This window comes from Balaenoptera physalus, assembly GCF_965194825.1.
Source record: "Balaenoptera physalus genome assembly, chromosome: 1".
In the NCBI taxonomy this organism is placed as follows: Eukaryota; Metazoa; Chordata; class Mammalia; order Artiodactyla; family Balaenopteridae; genus Balaenoptera; species Balaenoptera physalus.
Genome location: NC_138882.1, coordinates 146,880,842 through 146,897,159, shown reverse-complemented (window position 1 = coordinate 146,897,159; position 16,318 = coordinate 146,880,842). Strand labels below are relative to the sequence as shown.

The following is a 16,318-nucleotide window of genomic DNA, read 5'->3' as shown; positions in this document are numbered from 1 at the left end:
AAATGTTTTGGATCGGAGGAATTGGTTAAGAGAAAAAAGCAACTTATATGGTGAATTTTTAAGACATTTTGAACCAGATAATGAAATTTATTTTATAAATATTTTTCTTTTTTCCAAGCGGCGCAAGAGGCAATGTTAAAGTCACTCTTTAATGTTATTTGGAATGAATCATTGTAGCATAATACACTGGGGAAGGGCTTGCCTTCAAAAACTGACTTCAAATCTCAGCTCTAAAACTTACTGGCTCTATAACCTTGGATAAACCACTTATTTCTCTTGACTTTAGGTTCCTCATTTGTAAAATCCAAATACTGACAATTCGGGAGGGGATCAAATAATGGGATAAATAGGAAATACCTTATAAGGTACTTATAAGGAAATACAAGGAAAGTACCTTGTAAATTGTGAAGCACTATAAATATATATATATATATATAATTATTATTAATATGTGTAAATGAACACAGAGTCTCCAGATTTAAATGGACAAAGGAGCAAATTACCCAGATAGACAATGGCTTCCTTTTATTGCAGGCACACAGTAGGTGTCCAATAAATGCTTACTTAAGTTCAATGGGTTTAGAGTTTCAGTTATGCAAGAAGAAAAAGTTCCATAGATCTGTTGTACCACCACATGCATGTAGTTAACAATACTGTAATGTACACTTAATAATTGTTAAAAGGGTAAAATTGTTATGTGTTTTGTTACCACAATTAAAAAAAAAATAATGACTACAATTGTGAAGACGACTCTCCATTTCAAAAGTTTCTCCTAAAAGCCAAAGTCACTCTTGAACCCCTGGGGAACAACTACAGAATTCCACACAAAAGCAAACCCTTATTTCAGAAATAAACTTTGATGTTTGAAAATGAAAGACAAAAAGCTGTTTCTTGGGGGCAGAGAGGACTTCTCTCAACTTCTCTCGGCTTGAGAGGCATATAGCAACCTGAGAGCTGTTCCCTGTCCTTCATCTCTGAGCTCCCTGCTGCCCCAGCCTCAGCCCTCTGGACACCCTACCTTTCCCCATGCTTTTACACCTCTGTCTGCTGCATCCTCCTTCCTGGCCCCTCTTGAGTCCTTCATTCCTCTCAGTGATCCTCATCTCCCTCCCCTCTCCTGCAACTAGGCTTTATATAGAATTAATGCATAGATATCCTTTTACATTTGTGGAATTACTGAATTTTTTTAAAGGGGTGACATCCCTGTTAATTTAGGAAATTCCAATCATTCCCTTTTCATTAAAAATTCAAGAGAGTTGGACATTTTGTATTCAAGTCATTCATTGAACAAATATTTTCCAGGCCACAGCTCCGTCTGGGAATGTATTTGTGAAAAAAACAAAACTGGATCCCTGCCCTCATGGAGTCCATGATCTTGTAGGGGAGACAGATTAGAAAAGAAGCAATCAAAATATGGTGTGAACAAATTCTTGCATAGGGCTCTTCATAGCAGCACTATTCACAATAGCCAAAAGGTGGAAATAACCCAAATGTTCATTGACAGATGAATGGGTAAGCAAAATGTCATATACACACACCATGGAATATTACTCAGGCTTAAAAAGGAATGACTATCTGATACATACTATATACCGTGGATGTACCTCGAAAACATTGTGCTAACTAAAAGAACCCAGACACAAAAGATCACATGTTGTACCATTCCATTTATATGAAATAGACACAAAAAATAGATTGGTGGTTGCCAGGTGCTAAGGGGTAAGGGGAAATGGGGAGAGATTGCTTAATGGCTACTGGGTTTTCTTTTAGGCTGATGAAAATGTTTAGGAACTCGATAGAGGGGGTGTTTGCACAGCATTGTGAATGTGCTAAATCTACTAACATTGTGAATGTACCACTGAATTATATACTCTAAAATGGTCTAATTTTATGTTACTTGTATTTCAATTTATTTTTTTTAAATGTATGGTGTTAAAAGTGCTGTGATGGAGTAAGTACAAGATGAAATTTGTTTAGGATAAGTTTCGTGGAGGAGATGCCCTACGAGGTGGAATTTTCATCCATTACACAAATATTTATCAAGGCTTTTCTGCACAGCAGGCCCGGTTCTAGGTGCTGTGGATACAACTGTGATGACAGCAGGCAACCTCCCTGTCCTGTCACATTTGGCAGGGGAGCATGGGAGAGGCAAACAAAAATATAATGAAAATATTTTATATTATGTTAGGAGGTGATAAATGCCATGGAAAAACATAGTAGAGTCAAGGGCTTAGGGAGTTCTAGAGATTGATGAAATACAGCAAAATTATCCAGACAAAAGGGAAAATGTTCAAAGGCCCAGGAGAAAGAGAGTCTGACATTTTCACTAAACCTTATAAAATTTCTTTCTACTTGTATGTGGATAACTTGTGAATCTTCCCCATCCTGAGCCAGCTTAATCTTTCTCCTTTATTCCTCACCTCAGTTAATGTTATCTGTCAAGCTAAAACTTTAGTGCTATTTTTAGCATGTTCCTGTTCTGTAAGACTTTAAGATAATTTTCCAAACAGAAATATTTTAGTTGCTGTTCACTGAAGATTTTGCAGTGTTATTAACTCTAAAATTAATACTTAAACATTTAAATGCATGATTTTATTAGATATGCTGCAATCTTAAGAATGATTTTGTGATATCCTAGGCCAATATTTTTTCCACTGAATACTTCTCCAATTTTATAATTTGAATTAAGAGGGAAGAATAGGATTGCCTTTTAGAAATTCTAATCACAGCTAAGTTTTTCAAGATTATTTCTACTCCATGAAACAAACTAACATTGATTTTATTAACTCTGTGGTAAAAGCTATTAAAAAAAAAAAATGAGAGAGCTGATCAGTAAAAGAAAGATATCTCTGACCAAATACATTCTGGTGCTTTTCTCTAAAGAATGTTGCTTTTATGCTTTTGTCAGAGAATCTTAGAGTTTCCGGCTTTCCACTGTAAACATCTTCTCTCTGTTCTTCCCCAACCCACCCACGAAGTCCTTTCTATTGTTCTTTATCAGGTGCTAGAGACATCCATTCCCCAATTTTTCCAGGACAATAATAAAAGCACAGTAATGAGGGTAAAGAGGGGAAGACATGTCACCCTAATGAGCCAGGCTCCTTGAACCAAAAAGCCTTTGGCTCAGGAGTCTCTGGTGATCAGCTTGTACTGAATTCAGCTTCCTTTTGTTCCCCCTACCAACCGCACCCTCCCACCCCACTCCACTCCCTCTGAAAGGATGCGAATGATGAGGTCATTAGAATAATAATACAACTTCAGAGCCCCAGATACACGGACAGCAGCTGAGTTAAGGTGGACCTGTGCCTCTTAATCATCATAGTTTCTCCCTCATCTAGAAAAGATACAAGAGCCTATACTGAAAGGAGTGTGCGGCTTCTCAACTTCCCAAGTCACAGAATCGCGTGTCACAGGGATGATTTGCTGTGACTACCCCAGACGGAAATAGAAATAAAATTCTAGGGCAAGAATGGACTAACTTTGACATTGGAAGTTGAGTTGGAATCCATATATGTTGTGCCCTTACTTCTTAGTGCAACCTCCATCAAGTCACTTTACTTCAAAGCTTAGTTTCCTCCCCTGTGAAATGGAATGCCTGCTTCTCAGAGTTGTCTTCCATAGGTGGAAAAATTTGGCACATAGTAGGTACTGGAAAAAGACGAATCTCAACAGATGTTTGCTGAAATGTCCATCTTGCTGCAGACTGCATATTCAAAATGTTGTGCACTTGAGGCCTGTGTGGATAAAACAGCTGGGTGGTTACCCGTGTCTTCTTCTCAACTTACGGCCACACGTTCTGTGCCCCGTGCAGACCCAGTTAATGCAGTACATTACCCACATAGTATCATTCATTGGATAAACGCAATGTGCAGTAACTTGAAGCACAGAAATTAAGAGTTAAGGGAAAGGAGGAAAGTGTGTCATATGACAGTCAAGCTTAAGACTTCCAAGTCTTTCCTTATAATACCCCAAAATAAGGCCCACCTTCCTCATAACAGTCCATCAGTTAAAAAGAAGGCACCTTAGAGATTACGTAACCTGAACCACAACTGAAGAATGGAAAAACTGTGGCCCAGAAAAGTCACATCATTGCCCCAAACTGCCAGCTATTTAGGACCAAAGCTTGGACTAAGCCCCAATAATTCTAATTCCCAGGCTTATGCTCTTTTACTCATATCCCCAGCCTCCCTTAGCAGAAAGCAATAGAGACCATTTTTCGAACTGGAAAGAACCTTGGAGTTTATCTAAAACATACAAATTAGTATCATTTATTAAACACAGCACGCCCTATGTAGGGATTATCTGCAGTTTACAGATGAGTGGAACTTAATATTCAGATGGGGTGAGTAACTTATCCAAGGTCACAGAGGTAGGAAGTGAGGAGTTGAGATCTGAATCCAGGTAAACTGACTCATGCCGTTAACTACTCCTCAACCATGATTTAAGCAAATTCTATTACCTATTAATAAAGGAGGCAAATAATAGATTGGAAAGAACTTGGAATTAGGGTTAGACAAACCTGATATCAGAATCTTTGCTCTGCTACACACTGCTATTCACCAAGAGATTTTTTTTTTTTTTTAAATGCAGTGGGGAAAGATACCTAATCTTAAGTTAGTTGTAACTTCCCTAGCTGTGTGATAGTGTCCTGGTTAGTAGTGTTTCTCTCCTTCCTGGTAGACTATAAACTCACTAAAACAGAGTAGGAGCCACATCTTTCAGCTTCACTATTGTATTTCCAGCATCTAGGAAAGTGCTTGGCACACGGTAGACACCCAATAAATAAACATTTTATTGAGTGAATGGGAACCCCAGAAAGTCACTTTCTCTGCTTTGGCCTCACATTTTCCATTTATAAATGTACTTTTCTGCAAGAGCACTTTCCAGATCTTAGATTTTCTGAATATTTGATTCTGGGATGGCCGGAGAGATAGTGTGAGTTGCAGCTTTTGGAATGTCCACATATATGAAGCTACTTACAGACAGCAGCACTTGAGTTTCTAGCAAAATAAGGCCACGAAAATTAGATATTTGTAAGTGGAAGAGGCCACAGCTCAGGAAGAATCTGAGAAACTTTGAAGATGGCTTAATCTTGGAAGAGCCCAAAAGATTAAACAGTGTCTCAGTGAATTGGTCAGCTTGGATTTATGACCTCAGGCTGTATGGATTTACTATCAATAGGCAATGCCTGTGGGCTCCAGTGATCAGCAACATCCTAATGAGAATGTGGATGAATCAATAATTAGTGTCTGAGCCAGATTAGCATAATATAGCAGCACAACAGATTTTCATTCAATATTCATTATATCTCATCCTTTCTTCTCCAAACTCCAAACACATATACTTAACTGCTCACTGTACATTTCCACATGAACGTCACACTAACATCTCCAACTCAATTTATCAAATCTGACTTCAATACTTTTTAGCTCTCAATTTCATTCACTCTCCATTATTCAAAGCTCATAGCCCAAACAAAAATCCTGAAGGCCTCCTAGACCTCCTTCAATCTCCTTCCATTAAAACGCACTGATTCCATCTCTTTATTATCTCCCACACTTTCCCCTTTCTCTCATTCTCCCACCACGTATACCCAGTTCAGGCCCTCATAACTGTTTGCTCAAGCTGTTGCAACTCTCTTCTAAATGATCTCTTGTATTCTAACACTGGCTGCCCAAATACAATCTCCACACTACACCCAAACAAAGTGTTCTTTCTAGGATTAAAATCTGGTCATTTCACTCCCTGCATAAATTCTGTTCATGCCTCCTTTACTTATAGGCTATGTCCAAACCTCTTATCTTGCAGTCATGAGTTGGCTCTTGCATACCTCTCTAGATTCATCCATCAATAGTCTCCCATTTGCCTCATATGTTCCAGCCCCAACTCTTGCCCTTTTCCAGAGACTTGGCATCCCTGAAATGCTGGTGTGGCTGTCCATGGTGCTGAATCAACTAGCATTGGCGGTTGGAGTTTTCTATGGGATGCTGGACCCTCTTCTCCAAATGTTCCTAGAACTCTGTTTCTTTGTTTTTATTTTCTGTATTGATGAAATCTTTGAAATTTGTCATACAACAAAAATATGCCTTTTTCATCTTTACATACTTGGTTTAGGTGGTTCTATTTTTCTTTTGTGTTTTTAGTGTTTGGAAAATAAAGTGGGGAGAAACATTTATGAATCTATGTACCAACATGTTTTACTTGGTTTCTATAAACATTTATTGATTATCTGTCAAGATACTGGTAGCACTGCATCAGGCATTAGGCAAAAGAAAGGAGAAAAGAGTCTGTACCCTCTAGGAGCTCACTGTTAAGGAAAGATGTAGATATGCAAGTAAGTAATTAGAATGTAGTGTCAGTAAGGGATAGAGGAGGTATGCAAATGAGTTCATAGAAATCATGGTAATGGGACACATATTAAAGCCTAACATTGTATTAAATATTTAATATACATTGATTCTCATTCAGTCCTTACAACAACTACACATGATAAATATGTTTATTGTCTTTATTTTAAAATTGAGAAAACTGAAGCTCAGAGTGTGGAAATTTCTCCAAAGTCACATGGCTACTACATAGTGTAATCTGGATTTGAACCTAGGTCTGATGTCTCTAGTAATATCACTTAACTCCTTCCAACTCTAGCTTGCTTTTGCCCCAGGAGTATCTAGTCATGCCTAAGGATTAGATAATGAAAGCTATCAAAGGAGAGACTGGGGATCATTGGTGAATTCAGTTCCACTTCAACTTCCATTTAAGGGAACAATGGGATTGTAGAATCTTTGGATTGGAAGTGGTTTTTGGTATCAGATAGTCTAAAACTCTACAGATGGGTGAACTGAGACCCAAAGAGGTTTTATTTATTCAGTGTCTCATAATCATCAAATACTAAGTTTATATCTACAACTACTAGGTTTCTCAAATCTGAGGCTGTTACCATTTCTACCTCACTGCATGGGTAGTACTCCAAAAGATGGAGAAAAAATGGCTAGAGAGTGAGATCGAAGCAAGAACAGGGGATGGGTGGGGTAAAATGATGTTTTTTCTTTGTATGTTCCACATTGGCCAAATTCAGTTATTATTATTATTATTATTAATTATTAATATTCAGTAAAATTTTTTAGTAAATGAATTAAATGTAAACTGGACCAACCAACCCCATCTGGGATCAAAGTTCAGTTAAATTTTGATAAGGAATATGTATTAAGTAAAAATACCAGTTTCCCTACCTTTCTAATATGTGCTTCATTAAAAAGAAAAAAAGACTTTACTGAGCAGTTACCAAATGTCAGTCAATACTTTAAGTGCTTTACACTTATTATCACATTTAATTTTTTAACAATTTTAACAACCATATGAGTTAAGAGTGTTAATATCTTGTCCCATTATGATGAGGAAACTAAGAGGTTTAAAAGTCACTCAAGATTAGAAGCTATGATAGAGGTAGCTGGGATTTAATTTCATGCAGTCTGACTTCAGAATCCATGAGCTTAATCACTACACCGTACTCCCTGCCAACCTCACTTCAGTGGAACTAAGAAAACCTGTCCTTTTTTTACCCAGAATAGGAAGGAGGATCCTTTGGTCCACGTGAACCAGTGTGGTAATATCAATTTTGAAAACTGGAGAGAGGAAACTGCATATAGGCTGAATGAAAGAGGAGAAAACATTAGTAGAGGTGGTCTGGGGAGAGTCCACTGTTTCCTGATCTCAATGAACTCTCTTTCCTCCCAGGTCTGCCTCACAAAGGGTCAGAGAGAGACATTGGTTCTCCCCTGGCAAACCTTAAATGATCCTCAGCCAGATGGATTCCACCAGGTGAAATCACTTTGGCCACTACATGTGCCCCATCCCTAATCATACCCTTTTCCCAGGACACTCATGATCTCTGATGAGAAATGGTTCTAGAGTCCCATTTCATGATGCCAGCTGAGACCTGATTATTCCTGGAACCACAATTTTTAAGGCTGGAAAAGCATTTACCATTCTCTTGTCCTCAGACTTTCAAACCTTTCCTCACAGAGTCCAGGGTCCAGGGAAACATCTTTGGGGAGAAGACAAGATGGAAGTGGGAGGCTTAAGGCTCCTGACTTCAACTTCAACCAGCTCACCTGCTCTAGTGCCCTTTGAGAGAAGGATTATTGTATAAGGCTTAAGAGCTGGGGCACTCAAATCAGATAGCCTACGTCTGAATCCAGCTCCACCACTTACTGTCTGTGAGACTAGGGTAAGTTACTTAACCACCTGTGCCTTGAGTGCCTTGCCTTTAGTATTTAGATAATAACAGTATTTATAGGGTTGTTGGGAGGATTAAAGTTGTATATAAAGCACTTAGAATAATTCCTGGTATGATATAAGCATTCAATAAATTTTAGCATTATTATTTTGCTTACTTTCTACATTGGTTTCTGTGTTTAGATTCTATAACTACTAATTTTTTTTTTTTTTGAGAAAACCAATGGTTGCATTGGAAAAGTGACTTGCATGTTTTCACAACAAGTTAGTGTGGAGCTGAACTCAGAACCCAGGCTTCCCAATTTCTTCCCAGTGCTCATGCTTTTCGATCACACCATGTTATCCTTGCTACCCCCATCCCTGGTGATCATGAGAAGGCCCCCTGAGCAATCTTGTCTTTCATCATCTTCTTTATAAAATGGGATTGGGTCAGCAAGAATCCTTGCATTTTTTCCGCTGGTAAAAATATTGGGAGAGTCAAGTGGACCTTAATTTAGTGAGTTGGTAGTGAGAGTGGGTAGAAGATCACCTATGCAATTTCTATTCCCTCTGCCTAGACAGAGATCTTGAAAGAGATCACCCCCCAGATCTTGAAAGAGCTGGTTGCAGTTCAAATATCCCTTAATCCAAAAGGCCTTCCCTGACCACTCAAACTAAGGTATCATCCTGCAGTCACTCTCTACCTCATCATTTTATTTTCTTCACTGCAGTTACCACTACATATCTGAAATTTTGATATGTTTTCTTACTTATATTTTGTCTGCCCTACTATAAAATCTATAATATAAGAAAGTTGTATGTCTTGATCTCTGCTATGTTCCTAGTACTTAGAACAGTGTCCAATATGTAGTAGATTCTCAGTATATATTTGTTTAGTGGATGGATGTATGGATAGCTGAAAGGGAGGAAGGAAGGAAAACTGAAATGGAACGGAGGGAAGAAAGGAGGGAGGAGGAGGGCAGATGAAAGGATTGATGGACAGATGGATGGATGGATAAATGGATGGATGGGTGGATGGATGAATAAATAAAAAGAGAATGAGGGAGAACTTTGTGCACTATAGGACCTGTTTTAGTTCCTTAGACTTACACTTTGAATTGGAACAGAATGGTTTTCAGGGGTCACTCAAGTCACACAAAATCTAAAGGAGAAAAGAAGGCCACATAAGGAATCACAGGTCTGAAAAGTATGAATATGTACAGTCTTATTTAAAGTGAGGAAGACAAGATGTCAGCTTATAGCTACAAGGGAGACTAAAGACTAAGTGTCAACAGAGGTATTGCGTTGACCAAAAAGTTCGTTCAGGTTTTTCCATAAGATGTTACAGAAAAACCCGAATGAACTTTCTGGCCAACCCAATAAAAGGAAGGGTCAGGTTTAGCTGACAAAAGCTTGGGAGGAGAAAGAAGAGAAACAATCCATGTTGTGCTGTGTGAAGAGCAGTGGGCGAGAAGTCAGACTACACTACCAGCTGTGTGGATTTACACATCTCACCTGACCTCTGTGAGTCTGTTGACTCTAGTTCCCATATTTTTTTCTATATGTGAAGAGAGGGACAGATATTGTGTGCTTCCTAGGGCTGTTGTGTGGGTGTACTAAGATAATGAATATGAACTGCCTTGTGAACTCTCAAGTGCTGTGGACACAATTGTTCTATTCATTATTAAGAGAGAATAGAAACATTGCTGTTTAGCTTCTGTCCTTCCTTTTAAGGTTTCAGTGAGGGCACAGGATGAATCTCTCACCTTTGGTGCAAGTCTCCAGTGCTTGTCACTGTACTCGACATGTAGTGGGCACTCCAAAATGTTTGCTTAATAATAAAATGGCATAAAAACAGGAGGAGTACACCTTCTCATGAAGGAGGCTTTGGAATGGGACCAACCTGAGTCTGAATCCTGCTGTGCCACTTCCTAGTAGTGTGACTGTAGGTAAATTATTTAAACTCTTTGAGCCCCAGTTTTCTCAGCTGTCAAAACAGTGCTGCTTACACTATTTACAATAGCCAAGACATGGAAGCAACCTAAGTGTCCATCAACAGATGAATGGATAAAGATGATGTGGGGTGGGTGTGTGTATGTGTGTGTGTGTGTGTGAATATTAGCCATAAAAAAAGAATGAAATAATGCCATTTGCAGCACATGGATGGACCTAGAGATTATCATACTAAGTGAAGTGAGTCAGACAAAGACAAATATCATATGATATCACTTATATGTGGAATCTAAAAAAAATGATGCAAATGAACTTATTTACAAAGCAGAAACAGGCTCACAGACATAGAAAACAAACTTACAGTTACCAAAGGGGAAAGGGTGGGGAGGAATAAATTAAGAGTTTGGGATTAACGGATACACACTACTATATATAAAATAGATAAACCTGTATAGCACAGGGAACTATATTCAATATCTTGTAATAACCTATAATGGAAAAGAATCTGAAAAAGAATATATATACATATATGTGTGTATATATATATATATATATATATATATATATAACTGAATCACTGTGCTGTGTAGCTGAAACTAACATAATATTGTAAATCAACTATACATCAATAAAAAAAGTTATAGAATAATATGAATAGGCAAAAAAAAATGCTGCTCAGTTCATAAATTTTTTGTGAGGACTAAATTAATTGATGTTATAGAAGGGGGCTCCTGAGCACACAGTAGGTGATTTAAAGAAAGTATCTCTTGTGATAAAGATGAAGGAAGATCATTAAGCATCAGAGATAAAAGGGATGAGAGATGACATTGGTGTCCCAGTGGTGTGGAGAAAAATGGGATGGATTCTTGACAATCACTTCATCTTGCACTGCCCCAGGAACATAATAGCTGTAAGTCAATTTCCTGCTTGTTGGGCGTGTAGCGTGAGCCTCAGATGAGAGGACGGTTCATATGGCCAGCTGAGCATGAGAGGACACAGACCTGAGCTGTCTCTGCCTCTACTCCCTGCCTCAGTCTTCTCTTCTATAAAATGGGGAAGGGAGAACTAGGTAATCAAAAAAGCCCCTTCTGGATGTAAAACCCCATTTCTCCAAAGGAAAAATGATGGCAGCCTGAGGTGAGTGGATGGAAGAGGAAGATTTTCTCTTTTCTTGGCAGATGAAACGTGTATGTTGCTTACAGTCATGTTGAGAGGTTAATTAACATCACTGAGCCTGTTTTCTCATCTGTAACAGGGAATATTAATACTTCTCTTACAGGATGGTTGCAATGTCAGAATGAGGTGATATGTGTTGGGCACAAGACAGGCTCTCATCAAATACTCAAAATATTCTCATTCTCGACCACCCTCTCACCATCCTTCCCCATTCAGGCTAGGGCTCTTAACCCTCCCTTACTCTACTGCTGTGACTGGCTTCGAAGGGCCTCCCTGCTTGGCGTCCAATAAATGCATCTGCTTCTCAATGAACAAAAAGGGAAAAGCTCCCATTCAGCCCCTTCAGCCCACCTTCCACTGGGCTGTCAGGATTATCCTCAGAAGCAAAGCTCTGATCTCTTTACTCCCCTGATCAAAAGACATCTGTGGCTCTCTCCATCACCTTAAAGCAAGGACCACAGTGCTTGGCCTCTCTCAGTACTGTTAATTCACCACTACTTGGAACAACCCATTTCCCAGCCAACCAAAACTCAGCTGCAGGTTCCTGTTTTTCCACCACCCTCATGCCACCTATAACACCAGCAAAGGAAAAGAATTATGTCTGCTTCTGGATACTGAAAGCCACATGGGGATATTTCACCCTGGTGCAGTCCAAATCAGAGTCTGCTGCATCAAAGTGGAAGAATTTCTGCGTTATTTGTTTTTCTCATGAAAACAGTACTTCCTCAGTAATGAATTCATCAGGGGCTCTTCCAGCCCCTAGTCTCGGGCGTTCCCCTAACATAACAATGCTTAATTTCCTCCATTCCTCCTCCTCTAATGGGGGCTGTCAAGTACCCTCCTCCCAGCATCCTGGCAAAAGATGCATAAATCCAACTGGAAGCTTTGCATGACTGTCACATTTCTGTTCTAATCAGCAGCCCTTCCCCCCATCTCCTCTTTACTCCAGGGACCAGAGATACTCCAATCTCCCTCCTAAGCTCCCCCCATGCTGAAGAGGAGTTCTGGGCCTCCCCTCCCCATCCCTCCCGCATCCCAAGAGGTTGTAGCCACTCATTATCCAAGGAGGTTCCTGCTCAGAGGTTCATTTCATCTATCAGTTCTGAGCTTCACCTGTGACTTGAGCCTTCCTTGGGTCACAATCTGCCCTCCTCCCTCCCCGTCCTGGGTCAATTCCATAGATTTTTGCTGCTGCCAAGAGCAGCTTCTAGGGAGCTGAGGAGGGGCATCAGGAGAGATTGCCTGTCTCAGCTCTGAATGAGACACTGAGGAAAAATGGGACTTTTAACAACTGCAGCTCAGTGATGAGAAAGTGATGGGGCCCCACCACCACCACCCAGACCCTCCTCCGAGCCCTTTGCACTTACCAGGTGAAACGGAAAACATTTTGATTAGGCCTAACTGGATGATAAATATGGGAGTCCAGCCCATACAGACGCTAAATCCATTTCCTGCTGCAGATGAATGGGCAGGCGGCTTGCAGCTTGATCAAAATTTTCCGTGGCTAGAAGCGGAAATGAAGGCGCCCATGCCATCACCCACTGAACTTGCAATAGCTGTTTATTCAGCTTTTATGAGAGGATCCTGTCCTCCACACAGGGCCCCCGTATTGCAGTTTTAACAGCAATGTGTGCTGGTGTATGTTATTGCATGATATTGTAAAATCAGAGCTTTAAAAAACACAAACAAACTTTGAACGTCATTTAGTCAGTGGAATCAACTTGCTCTTGTTATAAAGCATTGAAACAATTTTTTGCAAATTACATCTTACATGGTGTCTCCACACAGAAAATAGATTAAAAATGGAGCTTCTGTGTATAAATGATGTTCTTGAGAAACTTGGGGTTCCAGAGAAAGCCCTTTTGAAATACAGTGATTCATTCCAATCATCAAGCATACATAAGTATCTGTTCTACCATATCCTGACATGCAACCACTAGCTTGATTAGCTCTAATGATGAGAAGCTCATTGGGTTACAAATAATGTCGTTCCTGTCCTAGAACCTCTTACTAATGAATTATGCGACCGTGGGCAAGTCATTGAACCTCACTAGACTTCAGTATCCTCATGTAAACATAAGGGAAAATAAGAACAACTGCCTGTTAGAAGGAAAAGATGAAATACCATGTATGGAAACATTTAAAACTCAAGAAATCAGTAGGCACACTGGTGGAACAGAGAGCAATCTATAAGTGTAAGGACTGAACTTGAAGTTGGATTGCAATTCACACCTGAGTCTGCCACCTATTAACTGTTTGACTTTGGGCAACTTACCTAACCTCTCTGCACTTCAATTTTATCATCAATTTTATCATATGATTCACTGAGCTGTCTGAAGTTTAAATATGTGACAGAGATGCGTTTTATGAAACACAGGGGATGATGATGATGATGATGATGGTGATTGCTATGAATAAGGTGCACATAGGAAGCCAGCCTCAGCCACCTTGACTTTGGTGGGGAGTTGACAGTTACCACATTCAGATCAAAAAGTTTCTGAGCCAGCTGGTAAGGATAATCCTCTGAGGCTCAATCAGGTTTCCTGGAGCATAGTAATTGTGTCATAAGGGGGAGGAGGATCACCATTCTTACGTGAGAATACTGAGGTCTAGTGAGGTTAAATGACTTGTCCGTTGTCACATAACTCGTTAGTAAGAGGTTCTAGGACTGGAATGATATTATTTTTAACTCAATCAAATGATCTTCTTTTTTAAAAAAATTTTTTATTGGAGTATAGTTGCTTTACAATATTGTGTTAGTTTATACTGTACAGCAAAGTGAATCAGCTATATATATACATATTTCCCCTCTTCTTTGGATTTCCTTCCCATTTAGGTCACCACAGAGCATTGAGTAGAGTTCCCTGTGCTATACAGTAGGTTCTTATTAGTTATCTATTTTATACATAGTATTTATCGTTAGAGCTAATCAAGCTGATGGTTGCATGCCGGGATATGGTAGAATGGATGTGTACATATGCTCGACGATTGGAATGAATCAGTACATTTCAAAGGGCTTTCTCTGGAACCCTAAGTTCCTGAAGAATGTTATTTATTGACATGCTCCATTTTTATCTACTTCCTGTATTGAGATACTATGTAAGATGTTATTTGCAAAAGAAATAAAAACCAAAGAACAAAAAACACCTTCGTGCACAATGCTAGATGCTTTATATGCAGAAAATCATTTAACTCCTGTCTGCTCTCAGGATCTGTTCTCACCCTTCCCCAGTCCACTCTCTACCACAGACAGGCTAACCCTCGCCAGCTACAAGTCCAAGGCTCGTTGCCAAGAGGCAGGGTTTAGCCAATTAGAGGCAGTGGGGGATATTGGAAGAAGGGGGGAAAAGAGAAGTCAGAGCGTTTCTCACCTCACCCCGTTTGCTTTAGGCAGAGTCTCCAGCAGTGGCTGTAGCTCCCTAGTCAGCCCTTTAAACCAGGATCTGAGCTCCTGCCAGGCAGCCTGCCTCTTCAGTACCTCCCGGTCCTGACTGATCACCCCAGGATGGCTGCCTGCCAAGGTCCCGCCTTCCACTGGGCTCTGACACCAGGTCTCTGGTTAACACTGCCTTTAGCCTAGTGGTTTCCTACCCTTTCAAATCCTGGGATTGCCTCACCTTCCCCAGGTTGCTGTGTTGCTCCTTCTACCACTCTATGACCAATTCATATAAAATTCCATTTATTGAATCACCCAACATGAGTTGTTTCCTGTAAAACCCTGATGAATACACCCCCTAACAATTCTCTGAAGTTATTATTTTTCCATATTTACCTTTGAATGAACTGAGTCTCAAAGAAGTTAAATAATGTACTCAAGATTACAAAATAGAGAGGCTGAACTGAATCCAAACTCAGTCTATGAGACTTCCAAGGAAGTCTATGTTCTTTCCACCAAACCACAAGCCTTCCCTTGAGATTAGTTAAATCACGTGAGGCTAGACATCTCTCAATGCTGGAGAAATCCATGTCAAGAATTACCAAAAAAAAAAAAAGAAAAAAAAAAGAAAAACTTTTGATTTTGTTTCAGATTTTCATTTTTTTGGTATCGAGACCTGAAGCTCTATTGTTTGAGGCTCAATCTGCTTTTATAAAACAGACAGTGATAGAGTAAAAAGAAAACTGAAGATTAAGTGGGCTTCAGATTGAAGATCTTGAGTCTGCTCCTAACTTGACTATGAGACCTCAGGTAACACTGTTGTCCTCTTGGGGCCCCGGTTTCTGTATCTTTAAAATGGGGTCTTTGGACTCAGTTATCCAGCATTTTGATTCTGTGATTCTAATGGTATGGTTATATAGTGATTTTCGCTTCACACTACAGTGAGACTTTACACACGCTGGAATATTTTTTGGCACATGAAACCCTAAATTAAAGTGAATAAAGTCTTTGGCATGCCACTCCTGAAAGGTTTTCAGACCCTGAATTAGAATGAGCAAAGGAAGACTTGGCAGGAGACTTCAGAAAGGTGGCTGACCCTGATTTAGATATTCAAGATGTTGTTAGGGAGATTGGAGTGCTTGGCTGGCTGCAGCTCATCTGGGGAAGGCTCATGGAAAAGGTGAGTTCAGAAAAGGGTTCTGAGTGAGGAAAGGCTCTGGCTCACATCCCACAGGCTTCTTCACTTCCAAGGGGGCACCTTGTACCCCACCTGCAGAACAAGCCCCACCCAAGTCTTTGGAAACTTACACTGTTCCTACTCAGGAGAAATTTGTGAGTCCAGGACCTTAATGGCACATAACAAGAGGATGCCGACCATGTTAGAACCTTGGTCTTGGTTTGAGTATCTGAGCTCCTTAGCCTGAGTCTCTGTTTTTCCCTTAGTTCCATGAAGTGGTACCCAGTGCCTTAGTCAGTGCTCTGGTGCCCATACCTGAATCATATTCCCACATCCCAGGATGCAAGTCAAGGGGCTTGAGCAAGTGCCCACTGGAGAAAGTGTTGTCAGTAGCAATTGTCAGCAGTAGCTATCCAAGCCCT

The 16,318-nt window shown here is 39.9% G+C and overlaps 1 long non-coding RNA gene across 1 annotated transcript; it reads right to left on the bottom strand.

The window, feature by feature from the left end:
* Positions 1 to 2,980: 2,980 nt before the first annotated feature.
* On the bottom strand, positions 2,981 to 15,328 carry LOC309641201. Its single transcript, XR_014252557.1, has 2 exons — positions 4,604 to 15,328; positions 2,981 to 4,537 (listed from the first exon to the last, which is right to left on the bottom strand). It is a non-coding gene; the product is annotated as an uncharacterized lncRNA (long non-coding RNA).
* Positions 15,329 to 16,318: the final 990 nt, after the last annotated feature.